This window comes from Pleurodeles waltl, chromosome 2_1 (genome assembly GCF_031143425.1).
Source record: "Pleurodeles waltl isolate 20211129_DDA chromosome 2_1, aPleWal1.hap1.20221129, whole genome shotgun sequence".
NCBI classification, from domain to species: Eukaryota; Metazoa; Chordata; class Amphibia; order Caudata; family Salamandridae; genus Pleurodeles; species Pleurodeles waltl.
The window spans coordinates 299459478-299484786 of NC_090438.1; positions in this window are offsets into that span (position 1 = coordinate 299459478).

Sequence of the window (25309 nt, forward strand, 5' to 3'; positions counted from 1 at the left end):
AATGCATGAGCATGGTACCCCTACAGTGTCTAAACAAAACCTTAGACATTGTAAGTGCAGGGTAGCCATAAGAGTATATGGTCTGGGAGTTTGTCAAACACGAACTCCACAGCACCATAATGGCTACACTGAAAACTGGGAAGTTTGGTATCAAACTTCTCAGCACAATAAATGCACACTGATGCCAGTGTACATTTTATTGCAAAATACACCCCAGAGGGCACCTTAGAGGTGCCCCCTGAAACTTAACCGACTATCTGTGTAGGCTGACTAGTTCCAGCAGCCTGCCACACTAGAGACATGTTGCTGGCCCCATGGGGAGAGTGCCTTTGTCACTCTGAGGCCAGTAACAAAGCCTGCACTGGGTGGAGATGCTAACACCTCCCCCAGGCAGGAGCTGTAACACCTGGCGGTGAGCCTCAAAGGCTCACCCCTTTGTCACAGCACCGCAGGACACTCCAGCTAGTGGAGTTGCCCGCCCCCTCCGGCCCCGGCCCCGGCCCCCACTTTTGGCGGCAAGGCCGGAGAAAATAATGAGAATAACAAGGAGGAGTCACTGGCCAGTCAGGACAGCCCCTAAGGTGTCCTGAGCTGAGGTGACTCTAACTTTTAGAAATCCTCCATCTTGCAGATGGAGGATTCCCCCAATAGGGTTAGGATTGTGACCCCCTCCCCTTGGGAGGAGGCACAAAGAGGGTGTACCCACCCTCAGGGCTAGTAGCCATTGGCTACTAACCCCCCAGACCTAAACACGCCCTTAAATTTAGTATTTAAGGGCTACCCTGAACCCTAGAAAATTAGATTCCTGTAACCACAAGAAGAAGGACTGCCCAGCTGAAAACCCCTGCAGAGGAAGACCAGAAGACAACAACTGCCTTGGCCCCAGAAACTCACCGGCCTGTCTCCTGCCTTCCAAAGAACTCTGCTCCAGCGACGCCTTCCAAAGGGACCAGCGACCTCTGAATCCTCTGAGGACTGCCCTGCTTCGACGACGACAAGAAACTCCCGAGGACAGCGAACCTGCTCCAAAAAGACTGCAACTTTGTTTCAAGAAGCAGCTTTAAAGAACCCTGCAACTCCCCGCAAGAAGCGTGAGACTTGCAACACTGCACCCGGCGACCCCGACTCGGCTGGTGGAGAACCAACACCTCAGGGAGGACCCCCGGACTACTCTACGACTGTGAGTACCAAAACCTGTCCCCCCTGAGCCCCCACAGCGCCGCCTGCAGAGGGAATCCCGAGGCTTCCCCTGACCGCGACTCTCTGAAACCTAAGTCCCGACGCCTGGAAAAGACTCTGCACCCGCAGCCCCCAGGACCTGAAGGACCGGACTTTCACTGGAGAAGTGACCCCCAGGAGTCCCTCTCCCTTGCCCAAGTGGAGGTTTCCCCGAGGAAGCCCCCCCTTGCCTGCCTGCAGCGCTGAAGAGATCCGTTGATCTCTTATAGACTAACATTGCAAACCCGACGCTTGTTTCTACACTGCACCCGGCCGCCCCCGCGCTGCTGAGGGTGAAATTTCTGTGTGGGCTTGTGTCCCCCCCGGTGCCCTACAAAACCCCCCTGGTCTGCCCTCCGAAGACGCGGGTACTTACCTGCAAGCAGACCGGAACCGGGGCACCCCCTTCTCTCCATTCTAGCCTATGCGTTTTGGGCACCACTTTGAACTCTGCACCTGACCGGCCCTGAGCTGCTGGTGTGGTGACTTTGGGGTTGCTCTGAACCCCCAACGGTGGGCTACCTTGGACCAAGAACTGAACCCTGTAAGTGTCTTACTTACCTGGTAAAACTAACAAAAACTTACCTCCCCCAGGAACTGTGAAAATTGCACTGTGTCCACTTTTGAAATAGCTATTTGTCAATAACTTGAAAAGTATACATGCAATTGAAATGATTCAAAGTTCCTAATGTACTTACCTGCAATACCTTTCAAACAAGATATTACATGTTAAATTTGAACCTGTGGTTCTTAAAATAAACTAAGAAAATATATTTTTCTATAACAAAACCTATTGGCTGGATTTGTCTCTGAGTGTGTGTACCTCATTTATTGTCTATGTGTATGTACAACAAATGCTTAACACTACTCCTTGGATAAGCCTACTGCTCGACCACACTACCACAAAATAGAGCATTAGTATTATCTATTTTTACCACTATTGTACCTCTAAGGGGAACCCTTGGACTCTGTGCATGCTATTCCTTACTTTGAAATAGCACATACAGAGCCAACTTCCTACATATGTTGTTTTAGTCTATGTGTCACTGGGACCCTGCCAGGCAGGTCCCCAGTGCTCATAAGTATGTGCCCTGTATGTGTTCCCTTTGTGATGCCTAACTGTCTCACTGAGGCTCTGCTAATCAGAATCTCAGTGGTATGCTCTCTCTGCTTTCCAAATTTGTCACTAACAGGCTAGTGACTAAATTTACCAATTCACATTGGCATACTGGTACACCCATATAATTCCCTAGTATATGGTACTGAGGTACCCAGGGTATTGGGGCTCCAGGAGATCCCTATGGGCTGCAGCATTTCTTTTGCCACCCATAGGGAGCTCTGACAATTCTTACACAGGCCTGCCAGTGCAGCCTGAGTGAAATAACGTCCACGTTATTTCACAGCCATTTACCACTGCACTTAAGTAACTTATAAGTCACCTATATGTCTAACCTTCACCTAGTGAAGGTTGGGTGCAAAGTTACTTAGTGTGTGGGCACCCTGGGACTAGCCAAGGTGCCCCCACATCGTTCAGGGCAAATTCCCCGGACTTTGTGAGTGCGGGGACACCATTACACGCGTGCACTGTACATAGGTCGCTACCTTAGTACAGCGTCACAATGGTAACTCCGAACATGGCCATGTAACATGTCTAAGATCATGGAATTGTCACCCCAATGTCATTCTGGCACTGGGGGGACAATTCTATAATCCCGTGGGTCTCTAGCACAGAACCCGGGTACTGCCGAACTGCCGTTCTGGGGTCTCCACTGCAGCTGCTGCCAACCCCTCAGACAGGTTTCTGCCCTCCTGGGGTCCAGGCAGCCCTGGCCCAGGAAGGCAGAACAAAGGACTTCCTCTCAGAGAGGGTGTAAAACCCTCTCCCTTTGGAAATAGGTGTGAGGGCTGGGGAGGAGTAGCCTCCCCCAGCCTCTGGAAATGCTTTGATGGGCACAGATGGTGCCCATCTCTGCATAAGCCAGTCTACACCGGTTCAGGGATGCCCCAGCCCTGCTCTGGCACGAAACTGGACAAAGGAAAGGGGAGTGACCACTCCCCTGACCTGCATCTCCCAGGGGAGGTGCCCAGAGCTCCTCCAGTGTGTCCCAGACCCCTGCCATCTTGGAAACAGAGGTGTTTGTGGCACACTGAACTGCTCTGAGTGGCCATTGCCAGCAGGTGGCATCACAGGCTCCTTCTGATAGGCTCTTACCTCTCTTGGTGCCAATCCTCCTTCCTAGGTAGCCAAACCTCCTTTTCTGGCTATTTAGGGTCTCTGCTTTGAGGAACTCTGCAGATAACGAATGCAAGAGTTCATCAGAGTTCCTCTGCATCTCCCTCTTCACCTTCCGCCAAAGAATCGACCGCTGACTGCTCAGGACGCCTGCAAAACTGCAACAAAGTAGCAAGACGACTACTAGCAACCTTGTATCGCTTCATCCTGCCGGCTTTCTAGACTGTTTCCAGGTGGTGCATGCCCTGGGGGTAGCCTGCCTCCTCTCTGCACCAGGAGCTCTGAAGAAATCTCCCGTGGGTCGACGGAATCTTCCTCCTGCAACCGCAGGCACCAAAAGACTGCATCACTGGTCCTCTGGGTCACCTCTCAGCACGATGGAACTCAGCAACTCTGTCCAAGTGACTCCCACAGTCCAGTGACTCTTCAGTCCAAGTTTGGTGGAGGTAAGTCCTTGCCTCCCCACGCTAGACTACATTGCTGGCTACCGCGTGATTTGCCGCTGCTCCGGCTCCTGTGCACTCTTCCGGAATTTCCTTCATGCACAGCCAAGCCTGGGTCCCCGACACTCCTTCATGCAGTGCAAAACCTTCTGAATTGTCCTCCGGCGTCGTGGGACTCCCTTTTGTGATTTCGGGTGGACTCCGGTTCACTCTTCTTCCAAGTGCCTGTTCATGTACTTCTGTGGGTGCTGCCTGCTTCTGTGAGGGCTCCCTGACTTGCTGGGCGCCCCCTCTGTCTCCTCCTCCAAGTGGCAACATCCTGGTCCCTCCTGGGCCACAGCAGCACCCAAAAACCTCTACGCAACCCTTGCAGCTAGCAAGGCTTGTTTGCGGTCTTTCTGCGTGGGAAAACCTCTGCAAGCTTCATCGCGACGTGCGATATCCATCCTTCAAAGGAGAGGTTTCTAGTCCTCTTCTTTCTTGCAGAACTCCAAGCTTTTTCCAACAGGTGGCAGCTTCCTTGCACCCTCAGCTGACATTTCCTGGGCTCCTGCCCACTCTCTACACTGTTGTGACTATTGGACTTGGTCCCCTTGTCTTACAGGTACTCAGGTTGTTGCATTGCTGGTGTTTGTTCTTCCTGCAGAATACCCATATCACGACTTCTGTGCTCTCTGGGGGTAGTAGGTGCACTTTACACCTACCTTTCAGGGTCTTGGGCTGGGCTATTTTTCTAACCCTCACTGTTTTCTTACAGTCCCAGCGACCCTCTACAAGCTCATATAAGTTTGGGGTCCATTCGTGGTTCGCATTCCACTTTTGGAGTATATGGTTTGTGTGCTCCTATTGCAATCTACTGTAACTTTTCATTGCTTGCATTACTTTTCTTGCTATTACCTGCATAATTTTGGTTTGTGTACATATATCTTGTGTATATATCTTATCCTCATACTGAGGGTACTCACTGAGATACTTTTGGCATATTGTCATAAAAATAAAGTACCTTTATTTTTAATACTTCTGTGTATTGTGTTTTCTTATGATATTGTGCATATGACACCAGTGGTATAGTAGGAGCTTTACATGTCTCCTATTTCAGCTTAAGCTGCTTTGCCATAGCTACATTCTATCAGCCTAAGCTGCTAGAAACACCTCTTCTACACTAATAAAGGATAACTGGACCTGGCACAAGGTGTAAGTACCTCTGGTACCCACTACAAGCCAAGCCAGCCTCCTACATCTGCCTCAAAACATAGATGAGCTGCAGCAGACCCCAGACCCCTTCACTCTGTCAGAGATTTCCGAGCACCCATCACTATTACGAGGCAGCAGTTGGTGCCTCAACTGCCGTTTCTGCATCGGCGCCACAAGGGAAAGTTCAGGCTGGAGCTTGACATTTGCGGACACCGGGTGAGACACACTCCTCTGTTGAGGAGTCAGACGATCTTTAACACGAAACAGGACCAATGCGTCCATTTCGATAAGTACGCCTCAGCTAAAAATTGGTGAAAAGCAGTCAGCAAGAATCTTAACTCTTCGCGTGACTGGCATCATCTTCTACATGGAGAAAGCAAGCATCTCCTTGGTAACGTGGTAGTTAGTTTAGTCTCGGTCAGCTGTTTTTCTCTCCATCGCAACAACTTTTATTTCAAGATTAATTACTTAATATTTTTACTGTCAGTATTTATAATTGGGATTCAGATTGTAGCCCCTTTTGACAATAATTCTACTGTTGTCTTACCTAGTACTTCTATATTCTTTGGCAGAAGAGCTTTAATTGTCTTACATAGCACTGCTATATTTTTGGGCAGAAGAGCTTTAATTTATATTTCCTCAATTATTTCATCAGTTATGCCCATCTGAGAAAGTGATCTACCTGAATGTCTCAAATAGGAATGGATGAGGAGACGATTAATGAAATTATTCAGCATGAAATGCGCACCTGTGTGCGGGAGACCCTTAACCAGGTTACGTCCATGAGAGATTCAAATAAGGATGAAGGTCTAGGATCCCCTATGGGGGAAGTCTCGACAAGAGAACATTTTGAAAGTAAAAGAAAACAAAAATCCAAACATCTCGAGAAAGGGGCTATACTGGTTAAGAAAGAGGATATCTAAGCACCTCAAAGAGACTAGGAGGTCTAAACATCTCAATGTAAAAAGGAGGTCTAAGTACCTCAAAAAGGTCAGGAGGTCCAAGCACCTCTCACAAAGTGGGTGTCCTAAGTGGCACGGTCATGGAAGATGTCCATTGCGACACAAATGTGTCTGAAGTCCTAAGTGACATTCTACGTACCAGTGACAGTGAAGAAAACTCTGATGTTTCCCATGTGGATAAATATGTTCTGGACCTTGATCTAGAGAATTGTGATGGAGCTGATTTCCTTATAGAGGAGAATGTTCCCTCTACCTCTAACAATGTCATAAGGGACCGCTGGGAGAGGAAATGTTCTCTCCAGATAAAAGCAAACAACTCAGACGTGCTGAATGGTGGCCTTTGTACCCCATAGCCAAATTTATAAAACTATGGTTTAGAAATCCGCTGGAGAAAGGCACAAGGAATGTTTTAAGAGCAGAATGATCAAGATCAGTTATACAAGATAAGGTGTGCCTTACTCCTAATCTTGATCCAAAATTGATCACTTTTCTCTTAAAACTGGGACGAGATCCTAGGAAAGGAATAGATAAATCCTTAAAATCCTGTCAAGACCATCTTCTTGATGTTGTTGGACCATTAGCGAGAATAATGGATATGGTGGAAGAGGCCCACACAAAGGACTTCCTACTAGTTATAGACCTACTCAGAGGATGGAGGCAAAGAGCTATGGTTCTCCTTGGGAAGGCTAATGCAGGCCTTAATGCCAAAAGGTGTAAAATTGTCTCGATGAAGACGAGACCAAAACTGGCAGATCTAGCAGAGAGAAACCTTCAGAGAATCCTAAATGCCTCCCCTTTGGGGAAATTATGATTTGAGTCCCTCAGCAAATATGTGGCAACATTCACAGCACTGGATAAAGCACATTCCAATATGCGTAAGTTTTTCAATGCAAGTGTTTTTGGATGGGCCAGAAGAAGGGGACTTTCTGCAGGCCAAAGTATCCGAAGGTTCCGATTCTCAAGATTCCAGAGAGTTTCAAATAGGTTCTACCAGTCATGTACTGCGGCACCCTTTTATCCACAAAGAGGTCGTGGTCAATGTGGAAGAGGTCATAGATCAGGAGGTCAAAGCTCAACAGAATACCAAAGTGAATACTACAACTTTGAGTTTTCCTTCTTCTTCCCTAACAAAAATAGAAGGATGTCTCAGACTTTTTTCCCATATATCGGAAAAAATTACACAGGACCCTTGGGTATTAGGGACTGTCCGAGGGTTCAAAATAGAATTTGGAAATAGCCCTTTCAAACAGCTTCCCCAAGGGAACTGGTTTTCTCCATGACACAACAAAAAATTGTAGATAAAGAAAGAGAAAATGTACTCCAAAAGGGAGCAATCTCAGTAGTTCCATGAGATCAAAAGCTTTTTGTAAGTACTTTATTCCTTGTGGAACAAAAGGACAAAGGATGGAGACCAGTAATAAATCTGAGCGAGCTGTTGCGTAAACTCTCATTATTCTAATGAGACTACTGGATTTGAGTGGCAGAATCACTTGTACAGTGGGGGTCTACGTCTAACCCACTACAGGTGATACTATTCGACCTAATCTGGGTTTTGCTGCGGCTAACTAGCAGTGCCTCACCTCTACCCAATGGTAGGGATGATTGGGCAGCCGAGCACATGACACAATTGACTACTCTGGGAAATCATGGTCACTCAGATCGCATCCAGTTCTCTCAGTTACATTAGTCTCACATATACAAGGACAATCAGAGGCAGTATATGCTTCAATAAGATTTTAATTAAGCGACGACATCTTAGATAATAAAGCATGTACTGCAATAACCAGAACGATGAGGCATGACAGGATTAAAATTGAAACAAGGAGAGTAAAGCATAAAAATAACGCTACTGTGTTGTCACTAGAGTCATTAAAATAATTCCTACCTAGGCTACGTTAGAGCACAGCATGTTTAGCTCTAGTTCTGCCCTTCAGGTTCCCCTGGGAAGACATCATCCCTTATACCTGAGCAAGAGGCCTGTAGTCTACAGAAGCAGCTGTAGCGAAGCATTCAGCAATCAACAAACAGTCTTGGTCATCTGGCTGGAATCTCCCTTTTATCTCTATAGGACTAAACTGTGTTTTTATAATAAAACAGCTGATGTTCTGAGAAAATGTCCCTATGTAAGAATGCTTATGTTTCTATGAACACGAAAGACAAAGCGTTACCATGTTTACCGGCAACCTATCTTACTGCAGTCTTGAGAAAAGCACGAGTGAAAGAAATGTCCTGTTTAAGAACGCAGTGCTGGCCTAGGCAAAGAACAGCTAGATAGAGAAAATAAAACTAGACCGCAAATGTGGCTATTGTTAAAATAATAAATGAAGCTGAATAAAATAAACCTCGGTTCAAGTGCACATTATCAGGCCTAGTTTTCTAAAATAACGTGTACAGAGCTATAACTAAAATGGCTTCACAGCAGAGCTAAATAGGTTTTTAGTTTACAGACACTTCAAGAAGGAAGGGATCCATTTTTTGAGGGATATGTTACTCAAGGGAGATTGGCAAGTAAAGTTAGACCTGAAGGATGTCTTCTTTACCATTCCCATGGCCCAAGAGTCCCAACCTTATCTCCAGTTCTTTTCGTAGAATCGGTTTTATCAGTTCAAAGCACTTCCATTTGGACTTTCTTCAGCTCTATGGTGTTTCACCAAGGTGATAAGAGCTCTAATATTCTATCTCAGGAAGAGAGGAATACGGATGTTTATTTATTTAGACAACATACTTAATATGTCTCAGTGCAAGGTGCAAATCTCAAAAGACCTGGACACGGTAACATCTGTTCTGATGATTCTAGGATTTATCATAAACAAAGATAAATCTGTGCTTACCCTTTCAGATTGTTTTGGGGTTTACTATGGATACTATAAAGGTGATGCTTTTATTACCCCCAAAGTAGATTACAAAGATTCGAAAAGAGGGAGTTGGCCAGACTTCTGGGTCCCTTGTAATCTTCCATTCAAGTAAAATTTCTGGTCCTTTACATTATCAGGCCCTGCAGAGAATAAAAGGGGGAAGTAAGATCAGAACTTTCATGGTGGTTAATGAACTTGGACACATAGAACGGCTGTACAATCTATGGCTGTTTTCCAGATTTTGTGCTGGAATCAGACACAAGCTGAGCTAGTTGGGATGCTCGCTTAGGTTCTTAGGAGACTGGTTGCTTATGGTCTAATTCAGAAAAGATCAATCACATAAACTGTTTGGAACTGATGGCAGTCTTGTATCCTCTTATGAGTTTTCAAAAAATGCTCACAAGGCAGGGCAGTTTTATTAAAGATGGACAACGTCCCTGCAGTAACATATATAAATCGTTTAGGTGGAACAAGATCATTAGACCTAACAGAATTAGACCCTGGCTGTTCTGTCTAGAACACAAGATCTTTCTGAAAGCAGAGTATTCACCTGGAAAAGTGAACATTGCTGCAGATTAGAATCCAAGGCTTTTGCAAGACTTCAGCGACTGGAAACTGAATAGTCTATACTTCAGAAAGTTAGCTCACATATGGGGTCCTCTAAGGATAGATCTCTTTATGAGCAGGTTGACATCTGAACTGAAGACATACTATAGTTGGATGCAAGACCCGGGTGCTCTAGCAGTAAATGTGTTTTTTCAATCATGGAAAGAAGCAAAGGCTTATGCATTTTATCCTTTTGCCATGATTCAGAGAGATCTTCAGAACATGACACAGGAGAATGCTCTCTTGTTCTGGTAACCCCATTTTGGAGTTCACAGGCATAGTTTCCAGTTACTTTGGAACTAAGATACAACATCCCCTACTTTCTTCCGGCAGAGCGGAGTCTACTGCAAAACATAGCTGGGGAGGAATACCCTCTGGTTCTGAATGGAACTTTAAACTTGCCTGCCTGGAGAGTGTCTGGAGATTTGCAGAAGTGTCAGGCCTTTCAGACAGGGCTGAGGATTTCCTGGAAGAATCCTGGGCAACAAGTACCCACGGGAGGTTTAGAGGAATATTGAAGACATGGGTATGTTGGTGCATGGAAAGGGAAAGGGACCAGGACCCCTTGCAAGTGCCTATAATCGAAGTTGTTAATTTTTTTTTAGAACAATTTGATAAGGGTCTTAGTTATAGAACCATTAACTGTTATAGATCTGCAATTTCCAAAGGCCATAGTTTGATCAATGGCAAGGCTATAGGTACGAATGTTTTGGTCTGCACAGTGCTCAAAAGCATTAGATTGAGGAGACCTCTGAGAGCTAGATGCAAGTCTTCAGAGGATGTAAATGTAATCCTCTCTATGTTTATGTCGTGGCCTTGTAATAGGTTTTTGGATTTGAAAAGAATTTACATGAAGTTAGTCTCTTTACTATGTTTGATTTCCTGATGACGAGTGTCTGATAGTAAGGCGTTGGAGGTGAGTGATAGAACCTATGATGAGTTTGGGTCCCTTTTGAGGTGAATAACGGAACAAAAATGATGTCTGGCACAATTTTTTTCCCAAGGTTTGATACTTGTGAAAAACTTTGCATGGTGAATTGCATGAAAGTGTATGACAATAGAATGTATGAACTGCGTCCAGATGGTGTGAATCAACTTTTAATTTCTTATGTTAAACCTTTGGAAGCAGATACCATGGCCACTTTAGCCAGAGGGGTTAATGGATTATGTAAACTGCTGGTAGAGACTCAGAAAAATTTCAAGCACACTTTGTGAGGGGGGTTCTGGCAAGTCAGGCCCTTATCAAAGGTGGTAGATTAGAAGACATTTTGAGAGTAGCTGACTGGTCTACTTCCTCCATCTTTGTGAAGCATTATTTTAAACTAATTGAACACATGTCTGATGTAGTAATGAGGGGCTACCAACATGCATAATGGTAGCCTCCGGTCTTGTAATGAAAATTGCGATTCTCCAATTTGAATGCCAAGAGAATTTGAATTTCTTAAAGACACAGAGGCTAACATTATTCCACCCTCCTGAACCCCTCACATCATGCATTAAAAAAATAAATAAAAATAATAATAAAATAAAAAAGAGATTTTGAAGGAATAAGGGGGCATATTAAAGAAAAGTGAAGCTGCACACATTGCAGCGCCACTTTTCTTGCACCCATTAGCCCCCCATAACGCCACCATGTGTGCACTGTATTTAAAATATGGCGCACCATGGCAGTTGTTGTAGGGGACTAGCATGAGAATTGTTTACTCTAGTCCGGTGGTTTGCAGTATTAATGTAAAAAGTTTTGATGTTAACCCTGCAGAGCACCTAGAGGCCCATTGTAACCAATGGAAGCCTGCTTTTAATGCCTTTTACCAGTCGTTAAAAGTGGTGGAAAAAAATGACGCAAAGAAATCTCTTCGATTTCTCTGCGCTATTTTATTTGGCCGCCCTAACAGGGATACGCCCCCTTTCCATACATTACGTCTGGAGCAGGCATAATGTAGCACAAAGGGTTACAAGGTGGCTTAATGCATGCATTGTGCCACTTTGGAAATATGGTGCACCGTTTTTGCCCTTCTAACGCCACATTAGCATAAAAAAATGACGCAAGAATGGCTCTAGGGGCTCTTAAATATTCCCTAAGGTATATATAAAGATTGTAAAATTGGATGATAATCTATTATGTGCCTATTGTTATGCAGTTATTTATCTGTTTGCACAGCTTTAGATGGTCAACATCTTAAGTTGCTTTTTCTTTCTTAGTTTGATATCTAACATTTTTTACAGAAAACATCCAATAAGGATCTGGTAACGAAAGACCCATTCTTCGGAAACTCTGTATTTCGAGTTGATTCAGTTCAAGTGCTTTTCCTGATCACCATTCAATGTTTTGGAAGCTACATCATTTGCATTTGAAAGAGTCAGAATGTTGTCCAGCTGGACTATTTATATGTTTACTGGTTCTATTCTAGAATGTATTTTATTCTTTATGATGTTAATTCCTTTTAAGTGCTGTGTAGAGTAGCATTAAATGGATTTATGCTTAACGTTAGCCTCCGTGTCTTTAACGAAATTCAAATTCTCTTGGCATTACAATTGGAGAATCAATATTCTTGTTACATGACTATGTTGATCGATGGATGACCATCATGCCTTCTCCTCTGGTTCAGTCAGTGTGCTGGATGTTGTATTTGTATTGGACAAAGACATATATGATATGTGTAGTGATTAGCATAAACCAGGTCTCTGTGTGAAAGCTAGCATCAAGTTTGTTCATGGTGATGATATTAACTATTTCTACTGCATGTGCAGCCTCAGAATGATCACTGATTAGCATGACGTGCAAAGTGCATTCTGTGAGTTTGCTAGATGAGGAAGTGAAAACGTAGTTAATTATGTTTTATGTACTTTACATGAAATGGTGAAGATGATGCATGGAAAAATAGAGAGCAGTGCTTCATTTATTTAAAAAAACAGAAGTGCCAGGGCCCTCGTCAGTACACTGCAGCTTGTACCAATTATCACACATGCTAGAGCTACTAGTGACAGTACTAAAACCACCACTAACCTTTACACTCCTTCAAGTGTGACCATTCAGACTGTTACATGCCCACAAAGCTAAAAGCATAGCTTGGGAGCAGATGCTAATCATTTTTCATATACATTGAATTAGTAAGCAACTGTTTTTTTGCTGATCTCCAAATTAGACAAACATCTCCACCATGTGACAGACTGTCTTAATTGCCGGTGTTGACAATTAACTGCCAGTGCCAAGCACCTGAAATCATTGTCTCAAATTAAGCACTGATAGAGAGGATGAACATGGCATTGGTGAGAGGAGCTGCTCTGATCCTGTTCTCGTCCTTATACCAGTACCAGGCTGTGCCTGGCAGTTTTTATAGTGAAATCATAAAGGTTGGTGATGAAGACATTGTATCATAAAAAGGCAACACATCATTGTTTCACTCAAATTAGGATAAAATTTAGATTCTCCAAATGTCTGTGATAGGAGAATCTGGATTTCATTAAAGACAGAGAGGCTAGCATTATACATGCATCAGTCTTTTTTGCTACTCCGTGTGCAGCCATTTAAAGCAACTTATAAAGCACACTTAAAATTCTGGAGTCAGAACCTGCCAGTCCTTGGGAGCCCCAGCAGAGCAGCCACTTTCATCTCTTCACTGCTGCTCTATGTCAGTTAAGTACTGCACTAATTCATTCTAGGAATTGTTTGCTTTACATTGTTGATAATTGGTCAATGTTATTTGTTTATTAAATACGTGTTTTTCCTTAGGTTACTGTTTCCCAATCTATGGGAGCAATTTAATGATGCTTCAATTTATGTCTTTACCTTTGTTTTTTGTGTTTAGTAGTATTTTAAGGGCATAACTGAATGTTTCACGTCCATTTCTAGATGTATGATTGTGTTTAGTTTTGGTGCATTTTATTTCTAATTTACCTCATAACTATTTATGTATCCCTTTTAAAAAGGTGGCAAGCAAGAAGCAGGTGGGGACCCCAAGGGAGCGGTCACCCACCATCTGACATTAGGCACGTCACTCGAGGAGCGGACCTACCTGAGGCATCACGGAGACAGTGACGTCCGGCGGCAGATGGATCAATGATCGGGACGTGGGGATAGTCCGGCAGGGGAGGACCCGACATATCTGGCAGGAGCCTCGGAGAGAATGGTGGCCCAGGGATGGCTTCCGACGACACGACCAACAGTGGATGGCCCAGTAAGCAGGATGAAGATCCCCAGTGAAGCAAGAGGAGGCAAGGACAACTGGGGTGGCAAAGTGCCTGATTCTGGGATGGCAGAGCTGAGGCCGGCTCTGGGGCGACGAGGGGGCCGAGGACGGGGACCTGAATCCACAGTGGGGGTGAGGGAAGGCAGCCCATCAATGAGATCAGTTGGAGAGGCCAGGGACAGGAACACATCATAGGGAGCATTCAAAGGAACTATAAAAATACTGAATGCCTGACCCCAAAATGGAAGATGCTCACCCCTTACTTCAACAACCAGGCTACCTCTGCGTACAACAACAATTCCGATGTATCGACCACCACCATATAATGCCAACCTCTGCAATACCACCGCTCGCAGTGATGAGAATGGTACAGTCTGCTCAGTGTGATGCATATGAAAATGAAGAAATAGAGGGCATGGTTGACCTGTTGTTGCTCCTTCAATGAGAATAATAGGGGGCCCAGACTGGGGCTGTGCTGGCGGGGTGATCAATAGTGCTAATCAAGGCCCACCTGGGGGAATGAAGGAGTGACACAGGAGCTGTGACATGGACTAAAGCGTGCCCACCTATAAGGCGCTGCAGCTCTTTCCCTACGCCGGCTAGTGGGGCACTCTTGGCGCTATTGCAGTCCCGCTACGAGATAAACTCCCCTAAAACAATTGGCAAGTGGCAACACAGCCTGAAAAAGCCATGAAACTGCTAGGGGAGAAACTGAAGGGAACCTGAGCATACCAAACACCTGTTCCAGCAATATTTATGCTGCCAAAAAAGTCACAGAGCAACAGGGTGTCCAGATATTTTGCCCCAGGAGAAACACAAGCCAAAGGCCTGTCCGAAAATAGAGGAAACAACATGTCTCTAACACAGGAGGATCTCCTATCATCACTTCGTGAGTTCAAAATGGAACTACGGGAGGAACTAAAAACAGACATGGCCACATCACTAGAGGCATTGAGAGCAGACCTCAACAGTAAATTGACCTCTTTACAAGGAGACATAGACTCAGTGGCATAAGAGTTCAGGACATGGAAACTAAAACACTCAATTTAGAACAACTCACGGACTGAGCGGAAGAACTCACTAGCTCCCTTTGGCAACAACTGCAAGCAACACTCCTGAAACAGGAAGACTTGAAGAATAGGTCTAGATGAGATAATATACAGATAAGGAGTCTGGAGGAAGGAGCTGAGGGCACAGATCTGGAGGCCTATAAATAGCGAGCCTGTTCTCAGAGGTGCTCGGCCACACACAGTTGAAAATCAAACTGTATAGAGTGCACAGAGTTGGGGGATCGCTGATAGGCAACAGAGCACGACCTCGGGACATTTTAACGAAACTGTACTTCTTCAAAGTGAAAAAGGCTATATTGCAAGCAGCCCGAAAACTAGATACTGTAACATTTCAAGGAGCCACATGCCCCCTCAACCAAAACATTGCACCAGCAACCCAGGAGCATCGTCAACAGTTTCGACCCATCACTGAAAAATTGACACAGGACCATATCAAGTACCGATGGACATACCCCTTTGGCATCGCCTTTGAGTTGCATAATGAATTACACCATACCACAGATCTTGAAGAGGAGCTGACACTAGTGGAATTACAGAGAGCCGAAATGCAGCACTCAGAAGAGGACGCAGGAGCGGCAAAGCAGGGCCCAAAAGGATCACGGAGCGATGGTCCCTGGCTATCACAGCACCATCCGAGATTTCAGAAGAAATTATAAAAGACACACAGTGCATGGCCCGACGCCGGGTCAGGCTGGGATTTGCTCTTTCATAGCTCACTAGTAAGCTGGAAGAAGGAAGGAAACCATCGCCCAGAAACCTTACTTCGTTGAAGGTCTATTCAATTGGAAAACTAGCAAGGAGGGATACGGGACAGCAATGCTAAGACTCTGAGAGAGAAGCAAAAACACAACCAGAAGAACTTCACGTAACCAAAGCAATTCCTTAACTACCATAACAATAATTGGTCCATGGTAGCGATAGCTGACCGAATCGCCCATCACAATGCTAGTATTCCTATATAACAGACAATAATCGGAACCTGTTGTCCCATTAGTTCAAGTACTTAGACAGTTGAGTTACTACTTACAGGTGAATGTATGTCAACTTATTCTCGATTTGGAGTGTTTTAATGTGAAGCAAGGATGAACAACATTGCTTGGGCGAGGAGGACCACATGAAGAGCTAGAGAGCAAAGGAGGAGATAAAATCCTTTAAAATGCAGAGATCTTGAGAGTGGGGAGTGGGAGGACATCAAAAATCATGGTGATTACCACGCTTTCTCGGAATGTTAGGGGCCTCAACTCATCAGCATAGAGGCACAAGCTATGGAAATATTTGCTTTACACTATGATACAGTGGCACTTCAGGAGACACATCCTTAAAGAGCAGACAATCACAGATTCAAGCATAGGGCATACCCTTTGACCTAAAGGTCATCTGCTTCTACTAAGCACAATGAGGTAGCAATAATGTTTAATTCCTCTATACAGTTCCAGCCAGTGGAGTCTAAGACAGATAGAGAGGGGAGGGTGGTCATAGTAAAAGGTTATATTCGAGGGAAGATCTGCACAATTGCTGTAGCTTACGCACCCAACACTAATCAGGGTGCCTTTGTGCACTCCCTGCTAAGCCTCGTGGGAGGGTTTGCAAAAGGCAAAATAATTTTAATGGGAGACTTTAGCCTTATGTGCCACTCAAGAACAGGCAGTTCCCATCCACACAGATCCCCGACAGGTAGCTTCACGAAAGCGCTAAAGCAAGCAGTAATAGATCTGGGTCTGATGGATGCCTGGCAGTCATTTCATCCTACCACGAAAGATTATACATGTTTTTCACATGTACATTGAACATACTCCCACCTAGATAATGTCTTTCTCAGCCAGTCACTCACTCAGGATTTGCAGGGGGCGAGCATCCATCCAATTATACTATCTGATCATGCCCTAATCTTTGTATCTATAGAGTGGTATAATCCGTCACCAAAACATAAGTGCTGCGTGTGATAAATTGCTATGTGATGACTTGCGGAAGGCTATTAGGGAATTCTTTCAAATAAATCAACACCAAGACACTACACACTCTAACAACTGGGACACACTTAAAGCAGTAACAAGAAGTAAATGTATGGCACTGATGTCTTTACTTAATAAACAAAGGAAGAGAGAACAAGAGGCACTGAAAGAGGAATTGAAAAAATTAGAAGAGGCACATAAGATTACCCCAAATTTACACCTCCAGCACAAGATGACATCATTAAGGGGCAAGCTCAATGCTATATATGCTAATAGAGCTGAATTGATGATTCTGCGTCTTAAGCAAACATCGTATATACATGGTGACAAGGTAGGGTGTCATCTGCCAAAGCAGCTATGAGTCAAAAGGGAAAAGGAATACATTGGAGGCATAATTAATGACTAAGGGGAACTAGTGACCTTGGAAAACGATAAAGCAAGGGTGTTTGCCACATTTTACAAAACATTATACAAGGCAGATCACTCCAACACACACTGTCAGTTGAACTACCTTAAAACGATTGACCTCCCACAGGTAACATCAGACTAAAATGAACAATTAAAAGCACCAATTAGTGAAGATGAAGTACGAAAGGCAATTGAGGCTCTCAAACTCCATAAATCCCCAGGGTAAGATGGGCTAACAGCTCATTTCTACAAGACCTTTAGCTCAGACCTGGTCCGCCACCTCATATCCCTTTTCAACTACATTGCAGAGGGAGTGCAGGTCACGCCTACCATGGTCCTGCCCAAGCCAGGGAAAGACCACCACTACTGTGGTTCATACAGTCCCATTACCCTTCTTAATTTAGATGCTAAATTATATTAAAACATTTTAGCCTGAAGATTAGAAGATATGATGCTGGACTTGGTGCATCCGGCTCGGTCCGACTTTATCAAGGGCCGGCAAACACATGATAATGTAAGGAGGGTTATACACCTGATTGAGAAAGTTTCTAAGAAACACATCCCGACTCTTCTTCTGAGCTTAGACGCAGAAAAGGAGTGGACAGGCCCTTCTTATTTCATACATTGAGGTGATTTGGTTTCTGTGAGGCCTTTATTGTCATGATCAAAGCTAATTATAGTACGCTCATGTCAACAGTAGTGGTCAATGGAGTCATCACGAACCTGTTCCATGTGGGACAGGGGATGAGGCAAGGGTGCTCATTGTTGCCACTGCTGTTTGCGCTATGTATTGAGCCCCTAGCAGTAAAGATATGAGCAATACCTGCTATAAGTGGCATTATGTTTGGTTCAGTGGAACACAAAATTTCACTATTTGCATACGATATACTATTGACACTGACAGCTCCCGAAAAATCATTGCTGGCACTGCAAGAGGAACTACAGCTTTTTGAAGGGGTGGCACCCCTACATGTTAATTTGAATAAATCCTTCAAGCTTAACTTAACACTCTTCAACTCAGACATGACGGCCCTAGTAAATAGAACTCCCTTCGAATGGGCAAAAAAAGAACTCACATATATGGGCATTAAAATCACCCCTAAAATGTTGTCTTTGTTTCTGGCAAACTACCCTCCACTTTTACAAAATGTAAAAGAGGATCTTAAGGCCCCTTCATACATGTCGTCATTAGGTAGAATACATGCTATTAAAATGACGGTTTACCTAAATTTCTCTATCTTTTCCAGAGCCTCTCTATTGCTCTGGATCCACAATTCCTACTAAAGGTGTGCACTTTACTCACACACTTTATATGGCAAAATAAATGGATGTGATTGCCTTACAAAGTACTAAGACAGACAAAAGGAAAGGAGGGCTTAGCACTACCAGATCTCCAACTGTTCTATAAAGCATCCCTGTTACTGGTCATCTTGGAATGGTCACAATGCGAATCAGATAAACACTGTCTTCACATGGGCCAGGCAGTAGTGGGGAGAGTCATTTGGGATGTATTATGGAAACCAAAAGTTACCCGTCCCCAGAATGCATATTCAAGCACTCCTACAAGAACAACTCTTACTGTTTGGGGTGAAGTGAACAGATCAGCTAAATGGACAACCTTCCCACCACTTTTCACCCCAATACATTTCAACCCGGCGTTCCCCCGGCCACTCACCCTGGCCTATTTGATGCCTGGAGGAAGGGAGGATGCATTACCATATGTGACCTTTTCCATAACTGGGATATACTGACCTTTGAACACTGTCAACAGGACTATCACCTCCCAAGTTCAGAACACTTTCACTACTTACAGTTGAAACACTGGGTATTACAGTCAAAACTCCATGAAGCAGCCACCAGGGCACTTACCCCAGTTGAGAATTTCGTGAAGAGAGCAGGGGCCTCTAGGGATGTCATCTCCTTTCTATACTCCTTTTTAATACAAACATAGGCCAACCCACTATCCCGACAGGTAGCTTTTTGGGAACACAATTTAGGACACAAAATAATGTAGAAGCAGTGGGAAAAGTTATGAAGAGAGATACCAAAACATAACCACTCCCTGGGCATAAGAGAGGCGCACTACAAGATTGTATATGATTTGTGTTTATACCCCACAGAGCTGAAAAGGATTTTCCCTAATAGCTCAGATCTTTGTTGGAGGGGATGTGGACTTTTAGCAGGTTTTCACCATATATGGAAGGATTGCCCTGTGATACAACCTTTTTGGACTGAAATCTTGGCACACATTAAAACTATATCGTTTCCCAATCCTGGACACCCTGGAATTTTCGCTTATAGGCCTCAGGGATGAGTGTTTGAAATACCAATCTAAAAGTGACAAAAGTATAATGTAGCTATGTCTTGGGATGGTCAAAATAGCAATTGCTGCTGCCTGGAAACAAAAAGAGGCACCAGCCCTGATGCAATGGTGTGCAATACCATGGCACGCACTGACAATGGAAGGGTTGGCAGACATTTTCCGGAACAACTTCAAACATTTTTAATACTCATGTGGCCCCTTGGTACTTTCCCATTGATGGCCTGTTCCCCACATGTGCGGGCGATGCACTTGTTCCAGACTTGAGTTAAGGAAATACATTCTTTGAATATGGATCAGAGAAGTGACTTGTTAATTCACCTGTTCGGTTGTTCATGTCATTTGTTTTTTTGTCAGCTAGGTTTTTTTGAACAGATACACAGGTCTGCATTGTTATAGTTCTGGCATCATCATCATCATCATAATACTTTATTTCGATTAATTTGAATCATAAAAGGTAGAATCACAAAAAGAATAAAATCATCATAGACTAAAATGTAATAACATACAACTCCTCACTTTCTTTAGGATTAAAACCTGGATACAAGTAAGAATATATACAATATATTAGAATATACAATATAACGCATGAACTCCAGAATTTATTTCAGGTCCTCTAGTTTTATAATATTTCCTTGGTACTAAGTGACTTTGATCTAATGTGCCACATCGCTGTTAAACACTTTGCTACAGCATGCACAACGCCGCTATGGGTGCTAGTTCTGCAGATCTTGAGGGCTGAATGATGATTGCTAAGCCCCAGCAATTTGCAGAGGGATCTAATCTAACAAGCTCTCTGGTTCCTGTAAGTGGGGCAGAAAAATAAAACATGGCTAATATTCTCTTGGGTCATACATCCCATAGGGCAAAAGTCCTTTAATCCACAATTCTGTTTCCATCTGATAGTAAAATCACACAAAGGTAAGGACCTAACCCTAGGTCTAATGTAAAGTGCACATGCTGAAGGCTGTAAAATAGCATCAAAATACTGTTCTAATTCATAAAAACACTTTATTGACAGAAAACTGTCCATCATAGTACCTGATGAAACAGATGCTAGTTCATCCATTTGAACACTAGCCCAATATGCATCCTTAAGGCTCTGCAAAGCATTTTTGGGAAGGTGTAAGGAATCTGGCCAATAGGGGCCCAAGCCTAATTTGGTGAAACTGTCCTTTTCAAAGCAGCACCACGCAATTTTCTCGACATGCAGACCCTCCAACAGCCATCTAGGCCATACCCTATAGGGTTCTAATTCTTCTCTGGACCAAACCCTAGTACAATACTGCAGCGGCCAAAGAGTGGCAATATCTGCAATAGATAACAAACTCAAATCCAGACGAATAGAGAGAGTTGATGAGCTCTGCAGGTTCTTTAATAAAGCTTTTAAGAAATTATTTTCTACTTTTTCCAAATCGTCCAGTTTGCCGTAACCCTACAACTCGGCGCCATACAGAGTCCTCCTTCTGGCTTGACATTTATATATCTCTATCGCTGGCGTAATGGGAAAATGAGATGTTCTTCTGGCAAACCTTTGGATTCCCCCTACCTTTTGTGTTTTGGGTATGGTGCACCTTAACAACTCGCCTGACCATTTTTGAGAGTCATCTAATCTAATTCATAGATTATAGAATTCCGGGACTCTTTCAAGAGTCTCACTGTCTAAAATTATAGTTTTCTTCACTCTGTGCTTACTAGCGCCAATGACCATCTATTTAGCTTTGGTACCTGTAAACAATGGTCTCTGCAGAACACCGAAAATTACTCCAAGAGCTTAGACAATCTGGTCGCTGTTTGTGATAGTAAGAAGGTGTCATCAGCGAATAACAAACAAGGTGTCTTGGACCCACCTATTTTTGGGGCATCATTTTCACAGTCATACCAATAAGGAATACAGGCATTAATGCATAGGAGTAAAAGTGTGGGGGCCAGCACACAACTTGCCTGATGCCTTTCTGGATAGGTATCTCATCTGATAGTTCCTCATCCACACCCCTTCTTATTCTGGCAAAATTCCCAGAGTACAATTCCTGGATCAGACTTAACAAGGCCCCGGGGACACTAATTCTAGCAAAAGTCTCCCATAATTTGTATTGGGGGACTAAGTAGAAGGCAGACTTGAGATCTGCGAAGGCTATAAACAGTCTCCCGGCATCCAGGTCAACCATTTTCCACCTTATTGTGAGGAACCAGAAGATCTGGTCCACCATACTTGTCTTCTGCCTAAAGCCTGCTTGTAAGTGGCTTAGAGTGTCTTTCTCCATAATCCAATCCCAAAGCCTGCCCAATATATGATGAGAAAATATTTTCTGGAGATTGTCTATCAAACTGATGGCTCTATAGTTACCCGGGACCGACTTATCTCCCTTTTTATAGATAGGTACAATAATGGCACCTTTCCAGGAGTGGGGGAAGTAGCTTCCTGCCAGAACCGCATTTAACACACAATTTATATTAGGGCCCTAGAGCTTCAAATCGGATTTAAACAAATCAGCCGGTATCCTATCGAACCCAGGCGCTTGCCCTGGTTACTGCCCCTGATGGCTACCTCAGTTTCCTTCAAAGTGAGAGGGGTGATCGATCCATCCCCTTTTTCACTCCACTCATTTATGTTCTCCAGGCCTGTTGAGGGTGTGGGCTCTTGTCTATATAGTTCAGCAAATTGAAGGGTCCAATCTTCAGCGGAAATATGCAATCAGGTCTGGGGTTCTCATTACGCCAATTTTGGGAAACCAAGGACCAGAATCATTTAGCATTGTTTTCTTTTGCTGCTATTAGTAGTTCATTCCACTTGTCCTCTTCCCACTGTGTCTTACTAGTTTTAATGGCATCTGCATAAGCATGCCTAGCCAGGGATATCATAGATTTCTCCTTCTGTCTTATAGCTTCCAAGAGTATGGTCATTTATTTACTTTACCCAATTTCAGCTGCCTTCTTCCTTTATTGATCCTGACAAATACCTTCAAGGAGTTAAACAACTTATGCTTAACCATGATGTGTTCTGGAGCATGGATATTAGATGTAAATTCCAACAATTGGCTGGAAACTAAATCATGCATCCTGAATACTAGGTCACCTGAATTTCTAAAACTGTCCCTTTTTATGGCATGCTGATTGCTTGACACCACTAGAGAGGGCATGGCTTCTTGCTTGCATGAGTTTCCCCCCTAACTAGAAGACAGCCTAGCCCAGTTTACCATTATGGATCAATGATCACTGTTTTGTTGAGTTTCCACCCTAAGATCCGTGATCTCGTGCCATATCCTTAAATCTATAAGCACATAATCAATAAAACTACTGTAATTTCCTTGAATTTTTTTTTTGGGTTTAGCCAGGACTATCAGAGGGAAAACGCCCATTTCCAGGCCGCAGACCATGCGTCAACATTAAGACTATGATCTGCAAACCCTAGCGATTGTGGTTCCTGGATGTTGAAAGGGATGGGATTCCTCACGTCACATCCTCTTCCTGTATTAATTCTGAAAATAGACACATTGAAGCCTCCAGCAATAATGACAAAGTACGTGGATGATAACTCTGCCACAAATGTGCTCAGAAGAGTAATGGTTTTGGAAATTTGGCTGAGTGGACAGGGTCTGTTATAAAGATTTACAAACAAAATCGGGGGATCCCTCTTTTAACCTAATGCTGACCGCCCATATATCAGGTGAATCAACATATATTTCTTTCATTATTCAACCCAAGAATTTTTTTATCCATGTTATAAGGCCCACTTCTGCCCACCCCGCAGGTGATGGAATTGCCTCCATAGAAAACAAATTATAACCTTGCTTGTGCACATTTGAGGTGGCCCATGTTTCCTGAAATAAACATACACTAAAATTATCAATGAGCAAGTTCCATCCTAAGTCATCAGCCTTATTTCGTATGCTGCCTGCATTCCACACAATTATAGCAGGATAAATAAAACCATTCCTACACGAGTATTACCTAAGTCCTTTACATTGGGTATTACATTCAAATTCCTAGTGTCACCATTCTTATTAGCAGCCCCAATATACTGTAGCACCCTCAGGCTTTTCACCTCTGGGGACCCTTTGATTGCTATTTGTGGATCTGGACTCTCGGTCAATGTGTTTGTGTGCTGGGGGGCGACTGCTTCCCACAGTCAGTCAATGTCTGATAGATTAGCTTCACACTCATTTTCAGGCAATCTCTGACCCCTGACCAAATCCCTGCGTTCCCTCCTAGTATTTTGCATAGTATGGGTATTTTCGCGTTGCCCGTGGTAAGAGCCCTCGAGGTGGGATATGTTGCTCAGGCTGATGATTTTTAAAAACAATATTTGATCCATTGGGCCATGGGTATCGAGCCTACATAGATATCAGGCCCTTCACTGGATCAGGACTGGTAAATTTTATTTCAATGATGTCCCACTGCTCCGCCTCCCCTAAATGTAATTTGACAAATATGATATCTGAATGTACATTGGAACAGCACTGTTTCACATTTCTAATCCAGTGGATAACTTTATTTTTGAGTAACATGCTATCATCCCAGGTGTTTGGTGGTCATTTGGGGACCTTGCACATGTACATTAAATGACTAGTATTGTGGTTCTTAATAAGAGACTGCCCTTCCATGGGCTACTGACACTAAGGGGCGGATTTGGGTGATAGTGCCACTGCATCTATTTTCCCTTACCCCCATTTTGCTTCTTTTCAAGGGTACTCTTTCCCCATCGATTACTTGTGAGGTGCTAGCTCTCGGTAAACTTGTTGACTTAATAGAGCTGCACATAACTTGGTTTGCAATTTTTTCGAGGTGCCTCTTTGCATCCCCCTCCTCTACTGCTGCTTGGAATAGGTAGAGCACCTCTGTCAGCATTGATTTGAGTCCATTAACCTTACTTTTCAGACTAATAATAAGATTTACTACCTCTTTCTGAGAGCTAAATTTTGTGTTCTAGGGGCTAGATGTTTCCCAATAAGCATCAACATTGCTGATTGCTAAGGGGGGGGGTCTGAATTTTCTAACAGGGAAAAGCGATTAGAGCAGGGTACTTATATACAACTGTGTTTCTACTTGGTGCACTTGCACCAATTTCCCGAACAGGACTCGATCCCCTGGACTCAGAGCGGACATTATCCTGTTTCCCTGGTATTGAGGGGGCAATGGTGGCATCCATGTTGCAGACCATAGGTCCCTATTTGGATGATTTTGGTTTGAAAAAGGATGATAATGAACCACTCTTAGGCCTCTTCTGCATTCCCCTCTCATTCCCTTTCAGTATAGTTTCTACCTCTTCCATTAGAGTATCAATTTCTGTGGCATCACAGTTTGACGACTTAGAAAAGGGTTTGTGTGATGACTTCAGAATCTTCGGTAGGGCAGCTTCTGCCACGGGGCTACCTTGGGCCTTGCAATTCCCCATCCCCAAACATATATATGTGGCAAGCCCACCCTCCAAGTCTAACCTGGGAGGATGTCTAAGTGTAAGCAAATGCAAGTGTAGGGAAATGCCACAGCACAATTAAATGAGTTGAAGAGAAAAACGTTGTACCAATAGGGTTGGCCTAGCCTCTAATGGCCACTGATGGGACACTAAAGAGCGCTCTCCCGGCGCATGTGCTGGCACTGAGGCTGCCTCCTGTCCTGTGGCCTCCTGGGACTTGGAGTCTCGGTCGTCTAAAGCGATGGTAGCTGAAAATGAATCCCAATCAGGTAGGCACAGGCTGCCCTCCAGGGCAACCAAGCCTGAGGACGTGTGCTATGAGAGCACCTGGGAAGGTGGGCATCTGAGACACCGCTGGTGAAAATCTAGCACGCAAGTTGCTCACAAGGTTTAGCTGCTAGCCTACAATGACTGGACTTGCTGGTGCTCCTGCCCATCACGT